The 14,703-nt window shown below is 42.7% G+C and overlaps 1 long non-coding RNA gene across 1 annotated transcript in view; it reads left to right on the top strand.

The window, feature by feature from the left end:
• Positions 1–9,557, top strand: part of LOC128795280 (uncharacterized) — a 70,789-nt gene extending 61,232 nt beyond the window's left edge. Inside the window, exons 5-6 of the long non-coding RNA XR_008433466.1 lie at positions 6,697–6,836; positions 9,501–9,557. This is a non-coding gene — a long non-coding RNA (uncharacterized LOC128795280). The remainder of the gene's footprint in view (positions 1–6,696; positions 6,837–9,500) is intronic.
• The last annotated feature ends 5,146 nt before the right edge of the window (positions 9,558–14,703 follow it).

Raw genomic sequence — 14,703 nt, 5'->3', positions numbered from 1 at the left:
ATTAGGGGCCATTAGTTCTGTTTTGCTAATATCTTGTAAGTAAACAGAGTGAGGAAATTCAGTGGGATAGAGATGATAAAGATGATGAACCACTGAAATTTGGTTCCACACTGGGCACATAAGGGAGAAAAGAATGCCAATTAATGAATTACTAAAAGAGAAACACTACTAGAAGTAATAATAATGGTTCTCTATTATTTATGGTTGATTTTAGAAGAGAGAGAGAGTTCATATTTATCCCAGAGCAGTCCACACGAGTGCTGAAGGAAGAGAAAAAACCCTTTAACCAAGCAGAAATTTCAGTCGTGAGCTGTTAAAGGAAGTCGAGCTGAATATTGAGGAAAATTCAAAAAGATAAAAATTACTTCAATTTGGTAGTTCTTCACTGGTTCTGCAGTTTGGCAGCTGTCAACATCTCAAAATATCATCTCACCCAAACTGTTGAAAGAAAGAAACCCTTTGATTTTTCCCTTGAGACTCCCAAGCTGAAAATGGACTCTTTGTAGTCTCAGCCTCATTTCAGACAGTTTTTTTTTTTTAAAAACATTCTTGCTGGCAGAAACAACTAATTCATAAATAGACTCTCTGTTAATTAAATAAGTTTTATCATTTTAACTTGCCTTTTAAAATGAAAAAGAAAGTAAATCGCTAACATTTCCTGCTTTATTATGAATCTTAAGGGACTAAGCATCGCATTTCTTGCATCATTAATAATGCAAATTAGTTTTTGTTTGCATCTCCTATAAGTTTATAGTTAGAAGTAAATATTTAATGCACAGATCTGGGAAATCAAATCATGGCTAGTCGAAATTTTCCCTTAGAATTATTGAAAGGTAATGTAAGAAAGATGGGAGGCACTGTGGTTTCTGTTTATTTAACCTTTCTTGCTCTTGCTTTCCTTTCAGTAGAACTCTTTGTGACTTGTCATTAAACACTTCTCTATTCCTCCAGTATCTGTTTTTATTATCTTTACAGTAGCCACAGAATTCAGCTTTTAATACAATTTAAAGGAGAGCTTAAACACATCTGTAGCCTACTTAGGGCTATAAGGATGGTAGTTTTGGTCCTGGTTATTGGCAAGAAAACCAGGTGATTATTCCTAATAATATTTAAAAACTTGTTAACTTTGTAGCAGTTTTTCTCTGTTTACTTAATGAAGCAATGGCCAAATCAGATTAAGCTTTGTCCAGGGCCTCTACATCGTGCACAGAAATGCCTTGGGAGGGTGAAATACTCTGAGCTGTTTATTTGTTAGCACAGTGAATTTAGTGACTATATCCCATATTGGACTTTACCCCCCCTTTTTTTCCACAGAATTCTTGCAAATATCGTACCACCCTCCATATGAAATGTCTGTAGGAATGAGATTATTGCAGACAAATTACAGCTGTTTCCCTGCCACATCTGGGCTTTCTGCAGTGACTCTTCTTGTGTGTGTGGTGGATAACAAAAAATAATAAGTATCCTGTTATTTTGGGCGTGAAATCTGATAGTGAAAAACACACCAGGGAGAATTCTTCGGTGATAAAAATTTAAATAGACCCATTTATCAATATGACAGAGATTTGACCTGAAAGTTAAAATGTTTGGGAGTTAAGTGGGGCTGTGTAAAGAAAGTTGAGGCTGCGCTACAGATAGACCGTGGGGTCTGTAAGTTATTAAATCAAAATAAAAGGTATTGACAAAACAATAAATTGCCTGGATCGCCCCATCTAATAGGTTCTGGGAGCACTAAATACATTCTCCACGCTAAAGATGTGTGAAGCCTTTTCCTTTCTCATACTTTTGTTCTTCTCCTTGAAAACATTTGCACTGTGGTTGGTTTTGTAACAGACTTGGCACCAAATTGGGCCTGGGGATGCTTTGCCAGGGAACTGGCTCGGAGCGGTGGTGGGAAGCAGGAGCAGGGGCATTGCTCTGCTACCAACAGGATTATTGGACTTTGCAGGTGGGGTACAGATTCCTCTGGGGGATTAAAATAATAATAACAAACCTAATATCTTCACTGGGAGAGGTATTTTGTTAATATCTTCTGGGCAGAGAGCACTGCAGTGCTCTTTGCTCTCCTCAGCGCCATTTCCATGCTGGAAATCTGTGGGATTCAGAGGGGGAGCAGCATCTGGCAGTCCCTTCCAGCAGGTGTGCTTTGGGAAGCAGTTAATGCCACCTCCTCATGTCACCCCTTAAACCTTTCAGGGTGACCAGCATCTTCCTGGGAGAGCTTGCTCATGGAGGGGAAGGAAAATACCTGTGGGACAAACTGGGATGGAAAGGTTGGGAGTGGGTGCTGGGGCAGCTCTTCACCCCCAGAGTCATCAGCTGGGCCCTGCTTTTCCTAATTCCACAGGATTGGGGGTGAGCACCCCCTACCTCCAGCTTCCCTGCTGAGGAGGGAATGAGGCTGGCTGTTTGCCTTGGAAATGACACAGATTTGAGACTATTTCCCCTCCTGCAGATTCCTCCGTTGAGAGGAGCATGGAAGACATTACTATTTATAGTGCACAGTACGCGTGCCCAGCGGGACATCCCCGAGCAAACATCCTACCAGTTTGGAGGTGGGATGATTTCCAGCTCCCTGGCCCCGAGATGGCCTGTCCCCTCTCCCAGGGAGGTGGGAAATCACACAGGGGCACCACCCATCTCCCCTCAGCTCTGCCTGTCTCTCTCTTCTGCTGAGATGAGATGCTCACCCCCTGCCGCGGAGCCGAGCGTGGGGCTCGGAGGCAAAGCAAGCTTTCAGCACAAATAATGCAAGTTTTAACAGAGGGAAAGGGCCCCAAAAACTGAAGGTATAAGGGGGCTGCAGAGCATCTGCAGAGTCTGGTTTGGGGATGGGCAGCTTGTCTGTGTGTGGGAAATGAAGATGGAAACTTGGTTTAACTAAAAGGGTTTGGGAGTTTCAAGGGGACGAGGACCAGCAGAGGGACCTGGGATCTGCCCACTCCCTGCCTCACCACCTGGGTGTTCCTGTAGGGGTTTGGGATATCAGAACCTCTTCATCTAAGCTTAATCTTGATATGGAAAAGATAGCTGACAATGGCAATAAAAATATCAGTAAGCAGTTGGAAAGGCCCAGCTCAAATCGTGCTCTGTCAACAGCTTTGCAATCTGTATAAATATGAGAGGAAAGACAAACAGCTGTGATTTCTCTTTAAGAATGTGAGTATCCATTGTCATAGATTTAAATTAGGATGTTTTACTTGTACTGTATGTAAATTCCTCCTTGGCAAATAACCCATGTCCACTAATGTATGTGTATTTTGGGTCTGTATAGTTTGGGTCTCTGTGAAATACAATGAAATTTGATAGCACACAGAAATGCTTGCATGGAACGTCAAATTTTTTTGTGTGTGCTTCTCACATATCCATAAATGAGTTTACACATTTCTAATTACTCATTCAAAAAGAGACTTTACAGCACTTTTAAAGGAGAGCCAATTTTTTCCCTACTGTGTTCTGTTTTTACAGCTTGTGGAAAGCTTATTTAATGAAAGTTTAAGTAATCAGCGAAAGTCATTTCTGAGCAAAGACTGACAGATATGAAGCCTCTTTTCACACTTCATAAGAGGTGGAGAGGGTAGCCATAAAATTTACAGCTGAATAGTACTCTGTTCAGCTTAAGTTATAGAATTATTAGTGTTCCAGGCATGTGAGAGGTTTTAGGGAGATGAAGTATTTAAAGTGATGCTCTATGTTTTGTGTAGCTGAGCTCTGAGTGCAATACTAATAACAGCCCACCCTTCCAAAGGCAGCGACCTGCACGTCCCATGGGGCTGATGTTGTGCTAAAAATATGTGTTTGCAGCTAACTGAGCTTCATGATATATTAATAAAACCCCAGCAACGTGTTCCCTTTGCAGAGACTCACCTCTGGCTATGAAAGTACAAATTCCTGGGATATGGAAATGAGTGCACAGGGTGTGTGGGTGAGGAAGGAGTGGGGAGGGAGGTGGCACTGTCAGCATCTCTGTCCCACCCCTGCAGCACAGGGACAAGGTTTTGCTGTAGGAAAGGCCTGGATACGGAGTGGTGGACAATCAGTGACTTCTGCAGGTCGCGACCAATTGTGTTTAAAATGGTGGAATAAAAGAGGAAGAGCTGGGCTGTGTTGTGAGACTGAGAAATGGGAAATCTCCACCTCAGCTGATAAAAATGAGCATGGCTTTTAGAGGTACTCGTAGGCATTTGAGTGTGAATTGCTCTAAATATCATGAGGTGGCCACATGTTGTAGTCATGGGTATTACATACAAATATTTATCATTGAATCAGAGAATGGTTTGGGGTGGAAGGGACCCCTCAATGCCACCCAGTCCAACCCCTCTGTCATGAGCAGGGACATCTTCAGCTACACCACATTGCTTAGAGCCCTGTCCAAGATAACCTTGAATGTTCCCAGGGACAGGGCACCTTCCACCTCTCTGAGCATCCCGTGCCGGTGTTCTGCCACCTTGGTAAGAAAATTCATCCTTATGGCAGCATTAAGCCAACAAAAGCAATTACTTAAGGATCTTCAATATTATGTTTGTTTTTGCATCCTTTCAACCTGCTGGGTTTTTGTTGGTTGTTCTGTTATGCTTTAGCTGTACCTGCTTACCCAAGAACAAACAACAGAAAATCTTCTGTAATTCTTTAAAACAAATTGTGTGAGATGGAATCAAGTGTCACTGCAGCCACTCTGAGGTTGGCCAAGAACTGAACTGGGGAATGAAAATGAAAAAGAAAGTAAATCGCTAACATTTCCTGCTTTATTATGAATCTTAAGGGACTGAACTGGGGAGGCATCTTCCATCCTCACTGCTCAGCCCTGGAGAGCAGAGACTCAAGGAGGGTGACCCAGTGTACAGCTGGCACCAGTACATGGCTTAAACACACGTAGTGTAAGGTTTATATATTTTTAATTTGTTTTTATGTGAGCCAAATACAAGCAGCCTCGTAAAGCTCACTCTTGCCCCAGATTAAAGCAGTGTCTCGGTAGCATTTATTGGTGGCTCATAGATCATGGTGGCACTTTGTGACTGTCCACAAGCTGGTTTTGATGTTAAAGGTTTCAATCATGAAGATGTACAGTATTATTCCAGGCACAGTTTGAGTCGTACAGAAATTATGCTGAGGTGTTTTTGGAGGCCTTAAATTTGTGGAAAACTCGTGTGTAGGGAGTGATGTTGGACAGCTGAGTGCTTTTACATGTACTGAGTACATGTAAAGGTACATGGGGTACCTTTAGTTGCTGTGTTAAGAAGCATTTTAACTAAATAGATGAAATATTGTCCTGTGTCTTTATGCAATTCAGGAGACTCACTCATCATGCCAGTGTGCAAATTCCCAGGGTTTCCCTCCAACATCTACTTCAAGCCAATTTAAGGTTTTCTGGCTGCCGATCACTTTGATTTCAGGTAAAAATCTCAGTTCCAGAGGCAGTGCCAGGATTTGTCAGACCCTACAGGTTTCCAGCTAGGGTTGTTAATACCAACAATTCCCAACCCCATTCCCTTGACTCCAAACTGTATTCGGGAGGCATTCGGTGCTCCTGCATTCAAACAGTTAATTTTCACTATGTTCTGTTAAAGAAAAGGAAAACTGTCACCCTGTCATTTTAGAGTCTGACACTAAGCTTGTCAAAAGAGACAGCTGTTAAACTGAATTACTGTTGACACGCAGAGAAACGGCCCTTGCCAGATGTAAAGGACATCTGCGGCAATGAAGTGGTACAGAGTGGCTTTTAAAATGTGGTCATACTGGTATTTGAATGGAGCTCTATGGCATTAAAACGTGGCCTCGACTCAGACAGTTTAAGGCAGCGAAGCAGAGCCAATGCCAAGCACAAAGAAGTGCTGATCTGTTGCTGTATCCATAACTTAGGCATGAATATGAAAACAGTGCAGTGTCAAAGCTATTAAGCTCTTATCGTGTATCCAGGAGGATGTGGGTTTAAAACACAGTAGGAAATATTTTGTATTTCTGGCTCCTTGGCTGTGCGGGTAGGTGAAGTGGAAATTCATAAGGTGGATTATGCGGGGAATGAATGGAAATAAGTCGCCTTGTCTTCAGCTAACAACTGCTCAGACAAGAATTGCAAAGGGCATTAGGCTTAGGAAGGGAGGCTGGATGTGCCTTGCCGGCGTTCCTGATAACGCTCCCGGGATGTGGAGCACGTGCTGGGTGCTGGGGAGGCTCCCCTCTGGAGAGGGGAGTGAATAAAACAAAAAACCATTGCACAGAGATACCTGTGAAATTCTGCTTGTGCATCTTAATGTGCTTTTGCTAAAAAAAAAAAAAATCGGGATACCAAGTTAATGTTGTAAAAAAACATCGTTATTATGAATATTTTAGAATTTAGCAATTGAACCAACAGTAGGGAATTCTGCACATTATATAAGAGTGCAAGTCTTTGATTTGCATGTCTTTAGTGTAGGAATAAAGCTGTTTGGGGGAAAAAAAAAAGTATCAGTTAAGCAATTTTGCTAAATGTATGAAAAATGAAATGTTATGAGATGAAGCATGTATTCATTATGAAATGAAATTGATGTTTGAAGCGAAAAAAATATTCAGGCCAAACATTATTTTGAATATGTTAGCAGATCATATCTTGATTTAGTTGTGCGTTTAATGATAGCAGAAAGCAAAGAGTTTCCATCTGGAGAGAAGAAGGCAAATGGTATTTCCAAATGACACAGGTTAATCTGCTCCTTTCTGCAGGAAAACAGCACCACCAGCAACAGCAGTTTGCTCTAGACAAGAAAAAAGGTGGAAGAGGTGGGACTAGGAGGGGTTTTCTCCTTCAAAAGAAGAAATGTTGCTTTGCAGGCACAGCTATGCTGAAATGGATTGAAATGCAGGTGAGGTGGACTCATTCCTCTGCAGGGAGGTGGAAAGAGCAGAGTTTGTTTAGGTCTTGGGGTGATTTGGGCTGGTGATTGCTCTGAGGGCATCCCATTCCCATGGAGAGCATCCCATTCCCATTCCCATGGAGAACATCCCATTTCTGTGGAGAACATCCCATTCCTATTCCTGTGGAGAGCATCCCATTCCCATTCCCGTGGAGAACATCCCATTCCCATTTCTGTGGAGAACATCCCATTCCCATGGAGAGCATCCCATTCCCATGGAGAACGTGCTATTCCTGTGGAGAACATCCCATTTCCACTGAGAACATCCCACTCCTGTGGAGAACATCCCATTCCCATGGAGAACATGCCATTCCTGTGGAGAACATCCCATTTCCACTGAGAACATCCCATTCCCATGGAGAACATGCCATTCCTGTGGAGAACATCCCATTTCCACTGAGAACATCCCATTCCCATGGGAGAACATTCCCATTCCCATGGAGAACATGCCATTCCCACAGAGAGAACATCCCACTCCTGTGCAGAACATCCCATTCCCATGGAGAACATCCCATTCCCATGGAGAGCATCCCATTCCCATGGAGAGCATTCAGCATCCTGTGCTGCCACTGCCCACCACTGCAGTGCCAAGAGGTGTAGGATCCGAGCTCGTGGTCCGGCTGGGAGCCTCCAGATGGCCAGAGACACGGGCTTAGTGTGTGATTTATGGAGGGGCCCTGGGCAGGGCTGCTGCCAAAGCTGACCTGAGGCCACCAGCAGTGTGGCCAGCGGTGCTCCCACCACTCCATATGGCCATGGTTGGTTGGGTCACAGCAGGAGAGGGTGTAACAAATCCAAAATCCATGATTGAACATGGCCCATCCTGAAATCTCATTTCCCAGCAGCTGGCAGGGCTCTGCCATGTACTCAGGAGTGTCAGGGTTTAACCTCCATGGCACAGGCAGCAGGTGCAGAGTGTCTGAGCAGCCCCCAGGAGTCAGGGCATCCTGCTTTGTCCCTGCTGGGAGACACGGGAGAGGAGCAGGCAGGATGAACATGCTCCCCTGGGATCAGAGAATTTGGATGTGTTTTGGGGTTCAGGAATGCTGGGTGAGCTGGTTCCTCAAGAATAACCTTGATGAGTAATTTTTTAATGTGTTTTAGTCTGTAGAATGCAAGGGAGCAGGTGGCTGCCCAGCAGGACCATCTCTGGGAGCCACTGGAGCCTCCAGCCTGGTGGAGTAAGGACAAGACAGATTTAGGAGGAAATTCCTTTACAAAACACTGGCACAGGCTGCCAGGGGAGGGGGTGGATGCCCCATCCCTGGAAACATTCAAGGTCAGGTTGCACAGGGCTGTGCTAGGACAGGGATAACCCTCGCTCTGCCTAATACAGGAGTTATTTGGGCAAAACCTCCTGTTTGTCTCCAGAAGGAGCTTTTATTCTGCAACAAAAAGAGCTGAAATCTTCAACCCCCTTTTCACTGCTCAGTGCTGCAGGTTTTGGCTGAAACAGACTCACCTATTTCCACAGGTTGAACTTTGCTGTAATGATTAACTTTTTGCAAATAAGCACAAAGTGGAACATTTAAATAAACAGGAACAAGCTTATTATTAGATGGCAGGTTTTTATTTGATAGCTCTTATAATGTCATCGTTAGTTTATTAAAGCTTACCATGAAAAATCTCTTTCTCCTAATCTAAGCTCTTTCATACAACTTCCCACTTTGATTGACACTAAAATAAAATAACTAACCTATAAATTATAATGTACGGTTTAAATGATGGATAAACGCATTATTTGTAAAGCATTGCAAGGATCAACATATGCAATTTCTAGAAAATAAAAAATATTTTACGAAGATAATAATAGGGCAGAACTCGGCTCTTTTTGTGAGCGTTCTCACTGCATACTGGTATTAGGTGATCCTTAAGCTGCCCTCCAACCCAAACTATTTATTGCACGATTCTATGCTATTTTTAGGAACCAAACAGATCTGGGAAAAAAAGCCTGATGTTATCAGCCATTTCGACATCAGCATCATCAGTCCCAAGTCAAAAATCTAAATCACAGAGTCACAAAAGGGTTTGGGTTAAAAGGGACCTCAAAGATCACCTCACTCCAACCCTCCTGCTGTGGACAGGGACCTTCCACCAGATCAGGTTGTTCCAAACCCCAGCCAGATGGGGTTTGAACACTTCCAGGGATGGGGCAGCCACAATTTCTCTGGGCAACCTGTGCCAGTGCCTCCCCACCTCTGAATTCTTCTCGGAGACACCCCCAGCTTCGTGAGTTCCCAGTAAGGAAATTTCTGTCCTTGAAGTCACCCCAAAATCCATGTCTGTAAATGCATTCCTACTCACCTGCCTGCTGATGCTGGAAAGGCACCTTCCTTCCCTCTCTTTCCCATGCCAAGGAGTGAAACTCCCTGAGCTCCCTGTGTTCCCTGGGAGAGGCTCCGTGCCTGGACAGGGCCAGCTGGAGATGTGTCCCCAAGCTGGAGTCCCCTGCAGTGCTGCAGACACGGGAACTAAGTCATTTACCAGCAGAAAATAATGCACAATGGCTCCTTACAATCCCTCTATTTGTTGGGAAAACAGGGATCTCCAGGGAGGGAAGGACTCCCTGCTGCTTTTTACACACCCTATTTTAAGTTGAGGTTTTTAATTCAGCTTTCATGCAGCCTGATAACTGTTCCTCACTGGAAGAAGAACTTTGGATAAATGGAATTTGCTCTGCCTTGCTCAGTGAGGCCACCTCGACTGCTGGTGCTTGGTGAGTACAAGAATGGGTTTAAATTTGACTCTGCAAGTCCCAACATGGAAAATGTGGCTCTTGTCCCTGGAGTTTTGCAGCTTAAAATTAGTTAATAGCACATCTCAGGCTAGATCTGAGTGCATATTATAAATGACTAATTTACTTCTCAAATTTAGCATTTTTCACCTGCTTAGATTGTGTTTTCTATGAATAATTTCCTGTAAAAAGGTATTGTTTTTCTCTCTTTCTTCACAGTGTGAATTGAAGAAATATTTGGAAACTGAAGTGATTGTTACCTTTCTGTGCTTGGGTGTTCATGGAGTGTTTCTGGCCAACACCTAAAATTCAGTTTCCAAGGCAGGAGGCAGCAAAAGGCAAGTTTTGTAAAGACAAAATGAGACCAATGGAAAGAAATTTCCTCCCAGCACATTGTCAACAATAAAAACCACCAAAGGAACCATGATGTTTGTGGATTTTGTAGCTCTGTGTTCAGCCCAAATACGAGGCAACATTTCGCCTGGATTTATGGAGTTTAACACTGCAGGGAGTTTGGGATCTTCACAAACTATAACCATATTTTACTGGTGCCAAATCCTTTGTGATCCAAGCTCGTTTGCGGTGGGAATGGGCTCAAGGTAAGGTCATGAGGAATTTTATTGCTTCTTTCTTTCCCCTGTGTGGAATTCTCAAAAGCCAGTTGCTGACTGGGTTGGTAAATCACACCCTGCATAAATATATTGATAAACACCAATATATCTTCAGCTAAGAAGAATCAGAGATGTCTCAAGGAGGAAAAATTACTCTTTTTCCTTCTCTGTTTGCATTGAAGAGGTTTCTTGTTTCAAAGACTTTTTCCTTAGAATATCTTTTTGCAAGCCCTGTGAAAAGCCAGGTAATATATCCTTACATATCCTTTGTCCTGTCCCATGTCCATGTTTTAAGATCAATGTCACAGGTACAACCAGTTCTTCCAAACAACACCTTTTTCTCTTTTTGACCTTAAATATCAATGTACTCTCCCTGCTTTATTTTCTATTCAGAAATTCTGTTTATTATTTGAAATGAACATGCAGCAAATAGAAGTTTTCTCTAAATTAAGTGGAAACTCCATTTTTTGCATATATTTTCTCATGTAATTAGCTATCATGTTGGTAAAGGGAATCTGATTTTCAGCAGAGGAGCAGAGCTTTCTTTATTTTTGCTTTATCTGTAGGGATTTTCCATGTTTTATAAAAGCTGGAGGTACAGGTAAAGATAAGGAAAGAGGAGGGTAGGTATTGGTGTGCTCACTGAGCAGCTGATTTAGAGAAATGGGGGTCCCCTAGGTCTGACTTGCAACCAAATGACCAAAACACTTTGCCTTTTATTTATTTACCCAGCTCCTTAACACTTCTTACCGTTTCTTTTAAATGAATTAATTTACCCTACAAAGCACTCCTTGCAATAATCAATGACTCATTACACTGAAAGCCCACAGGAAATACTAATTAAATGAAAAATGTGCTGGAGGAATGTGCAACTTTTGTATTTCTAACGACCCAGCTACTCAGTGCTTTCTTTTTTTTCCAAGTTCTCATAAGTTACAGGAGAGCTTTTTGCCTTCAGCCACAGGGAGCTGAGGTGGCTTGGAGGGTGGTGATGTTTGCCAGACATACCAAATCCAGTTCATTTATCATCAATATCCACAGGAAATAATAATCTGTTTATACATCACATTTCTCTGAGCTCTGCGACGTTCTAGTTATGAATTCCTTCCAGCTGCTTTTCTCATTCCCACAGCAGAATTGCTTGGGAAGGGTTACCCCTTACCCATCACTTACTCCAGCAATTACTGACTGGTAGCCACTGGTAATTCCAACTCTCCGACAATCTTTGATAAAGATTTTGTGGTGTTATTATGCTCTCAAATGTCTCCTCACCCATAAAGGCCTTGAACTCCAGGCTGGGTAGTTGACACAGCCACCTTTTTGGGATCTTTGAATAGGAAGAGCTTAATAATACAGAAGATGAAGGTTTTATAAGGATAGAAATGCCAAAAATGAGAGTGGGTTCAAAACTCCTGCTTCCTATCCCATGGGAGGAGCTGTGTCCTGCTCCCTTTGGTGAAGGGATTTCTGGAGCAATCGAGTTTTCTTTTATCCTGGTCAGTGATTTTTGGAGAAAGTGTGTTAAGCCAAGCCGTGAAATGAAGCAATCAGAACAAGATAAAGCAAAATCCCCCAAAACCACCACCAGCACAAAAAAAAAAAAAACAATAAAGACAAAAAGAAAGAAAAAAAGTGCAGTGGCCAAGCTCCTTTCCTTCAGATCCTTTGCACTGATGGTTTTGTAAGATACCAGCTTTCTGTTCTGGTTTGTTCCCCACCAAATCACCCCTCAGGTTTGTTCCTCCCTCCAATTTAATTTGCATTTTTTGGAGATTGGTGTTTTCTTGACCACCAGTCCATACCTGCATTCAGGTACTGCTGCTCCCATTTAGTTTAGCAGGTGACCCAATGCCAGCCTGGGGCACTCCCCATCCTGGAAAAGGCCAAGCCACAAACACCAGAAATAATTATTTTGCTTTTTAAATAACATGGGAAAAGAGGGAGAATAAGAGAGGAATTAATTCCCTACTCAGTTTTAAGGCAGCAAGAATTTAAGTCACTTTAGCTCCTCGTGCTAATTAATACTCCCAAAGAGCTGTAAAATGTAACAATGGAGAGGATGAATTATTTAAAGTGGAGGTGACCAAGAGAAATCTGGATGAACACAATACTGATTTTACTTTTGGTTTTCAGGCAACAAATTGCATTTAAAATGGTGGCAATGTATTGAAGATTTTGGTAAATTTTTGTTCTCAGCTGTAGGCAGTTGTGCTCCTGTAGAGATTTCCTGTGCTGCAGGACAGGGAAGGCAGGGCAGGAAGGGTAAATTAGGGACAAAAGATTTTAATCCCAAATGGATGAAACTTGAGATAGAAATGCCTGGTTTAGCCCCTAACTCTGGATTTTTAGAGATAAAATTAATGGTGGTAGTAGCAGTGCACTGAATTTATTTATTCTGTAAATCAAGAGCTGGATATTTTCCTTGCTCCTTTGTAATTTTATTGAAGGGAAATTATAGAAATCTTTTCAGTGCTTCAGGGGATTGATACATTCAGGTTACATTCCTGGCTTTCAGTCTAGTTTCTCCCTCACCAGCCTTTGGAATTCAGTGGGACTGATGGATTTCATCATTTCAGGAATTAGGCCCTAAATTCTGATGTCTACAAAACATAAAAGAGCTTGAATTGTGTATATTTTCCCCTCAACCTGCAGTATATTCCTTAAAGACAATAGAAAAAATCATATAAAATCTTCTCTTTATTTGGAGGTACTTTAATATCGGAGGAGATTTGCTTCCAGCTAAGAAAACATTTGTTACAGAACTAAAAATGTTTGATATGCTGCTGTATTAGATAAAGTTTGTTAGTGCACAGTGGCACAGTGCTGGTAATTGAAGAACTCACAGGATTTTTGGCAGTAAAAGATCCCCAGTGAGTCCTAAGCTCAGTGGGAAAATGTGATGTATAAATCTGCAGTGAGAGCAGAGGAACAGGAGGGGAGCAGCTCTGCACTCAACCCTGGGAACTCCAAACCACCACCAAAGGACATTAAAGTGAAATAAAAGGGAAGAGATGATATCTTGGGGCATAAAAGCTGTTTCCAAAGAATTTTCTTGTTAAATATAATGTTGGACAAGAGCCCACAGAAATTTTCAACTCACTGGAGACTCCTGCTGTCTCTTGGCATGATCTGGTCTAGTGGAGGAATCAGCCTCTAGCCCTGCCTTGTCCTGGAATATCTAATTCCATGAGGAGAAGTGGTCACTGGAGATACTGAGAGAGGTGGGAGAAGTCCAGGCAAGGCAACCATGGCCAAAGTTGATGGATAAATTGGTTTTGTGTGATGGGATGAGGAGCATCAGCTTGTGAAGAACTGATGGTTACGATGAACGTTTGTTATATCCTGGGTTAGCCACCCCTGGATGGTCTCAGAAGGAATGGTGAAGGTTTGTTATATCCTGAGTTAGCCACCCCTGGATGGTTTCAGAAGGAATGATGAAGGTTTGTTATATCCTGAGTTAGCCACCCCTGGATGTTTTCAGAAGGAATGGTGAAGGTTTGTTATATCCTGAGTTAGCCATAGCAGAAAGAGTTTCCATCTGGAGAGAAGAAGGCAAATGGTATTTCCAAATGACACAGGTTAATCTGCTCCTTTCTGCAGGAAAACAGCACCACCAGCAACAGCAGTTTGCTCTAGACAAGAAAAAAGGTGGAAGAGGTGGGACTACGGGGGATTTTCTCTTTCAAAAGAAGAAATGTTGCTTTGCAGGCACCGCTATGCTGAAATGGATTGAAATGCAGGTGAGGTGGACTCATTCCTCTGCAGGGTGGTGGAAAGAGCAGAGTTTGTTTAGGTTCTGAAACCCTGGCTGGTTTCAGAAGGAATGGTGAAGGTTTGTTAAATCCTGGGTTAGCCAACCCTGGCTGGTTTCAGAAGGAATGGTGAAGGTGAGCCTGGAAAGAGCCAGAGAAGGAACAGCAAAGCCACCAGAGGAATGTGACAACAAACTCCAGAGAGCAAAAGCAGTGCCACGGAGCGGGAGGCTCGGGCACCTGTTGTGACAGCTGTGACTAAGCATACAATGACCAGATCAGGGTGAATAATGAGACAATCTGCTCATTTAAGAGTGGATATACAAACCCAGCAGGGACATGAAACTGTTTTGCTTTGTTTTACTGATAATGTGTTATTGGAGTCATGTCTCTGGCTGTGTCCTAGAGTGGGTTCAAAACAATTACTTACATAACACAGGATATATTTAAGTCAGGGAAAAGCAGGGAGGGAGAAATGTGTGTATCTCAATTTCTGGTTAAGAAGGAAAATGAAATTATGTTTTTCCCAATAGATTTATTGATTCCCGTTTTTCCAGCACGGGGATCTCCATCTCAAGGGCTGGATCCCCCTTGCAAAACTTGAACTGGAAAGTAATCAATGAACGAGACTAAGCCCTGTATCCACCCCTTCCCAGCTGCTGGTTCCTACCCTACCGACCATTAATTATTCTAATAGCAAACTCCTTAAAAATAACTCA

The sequence above is a fragment of the Vidua chalybeata genome, chromosome 14 (genome assembly GCF_026979565.1).
Source record: "Vidua chalybeata isolate OUT-0048 chromosome 14, bVidCha1 merged haplotype, whole genome shotgun sequence".
Lineage (NCBI taxonomy): Eukaryota > Metazoa > Chordata > Aves > Passeriformes > Viduidae > Vidua > Vidua chalybeata.
This window is presented reverse-complemented; position numbering and strand designations above follow the sequence as displayed.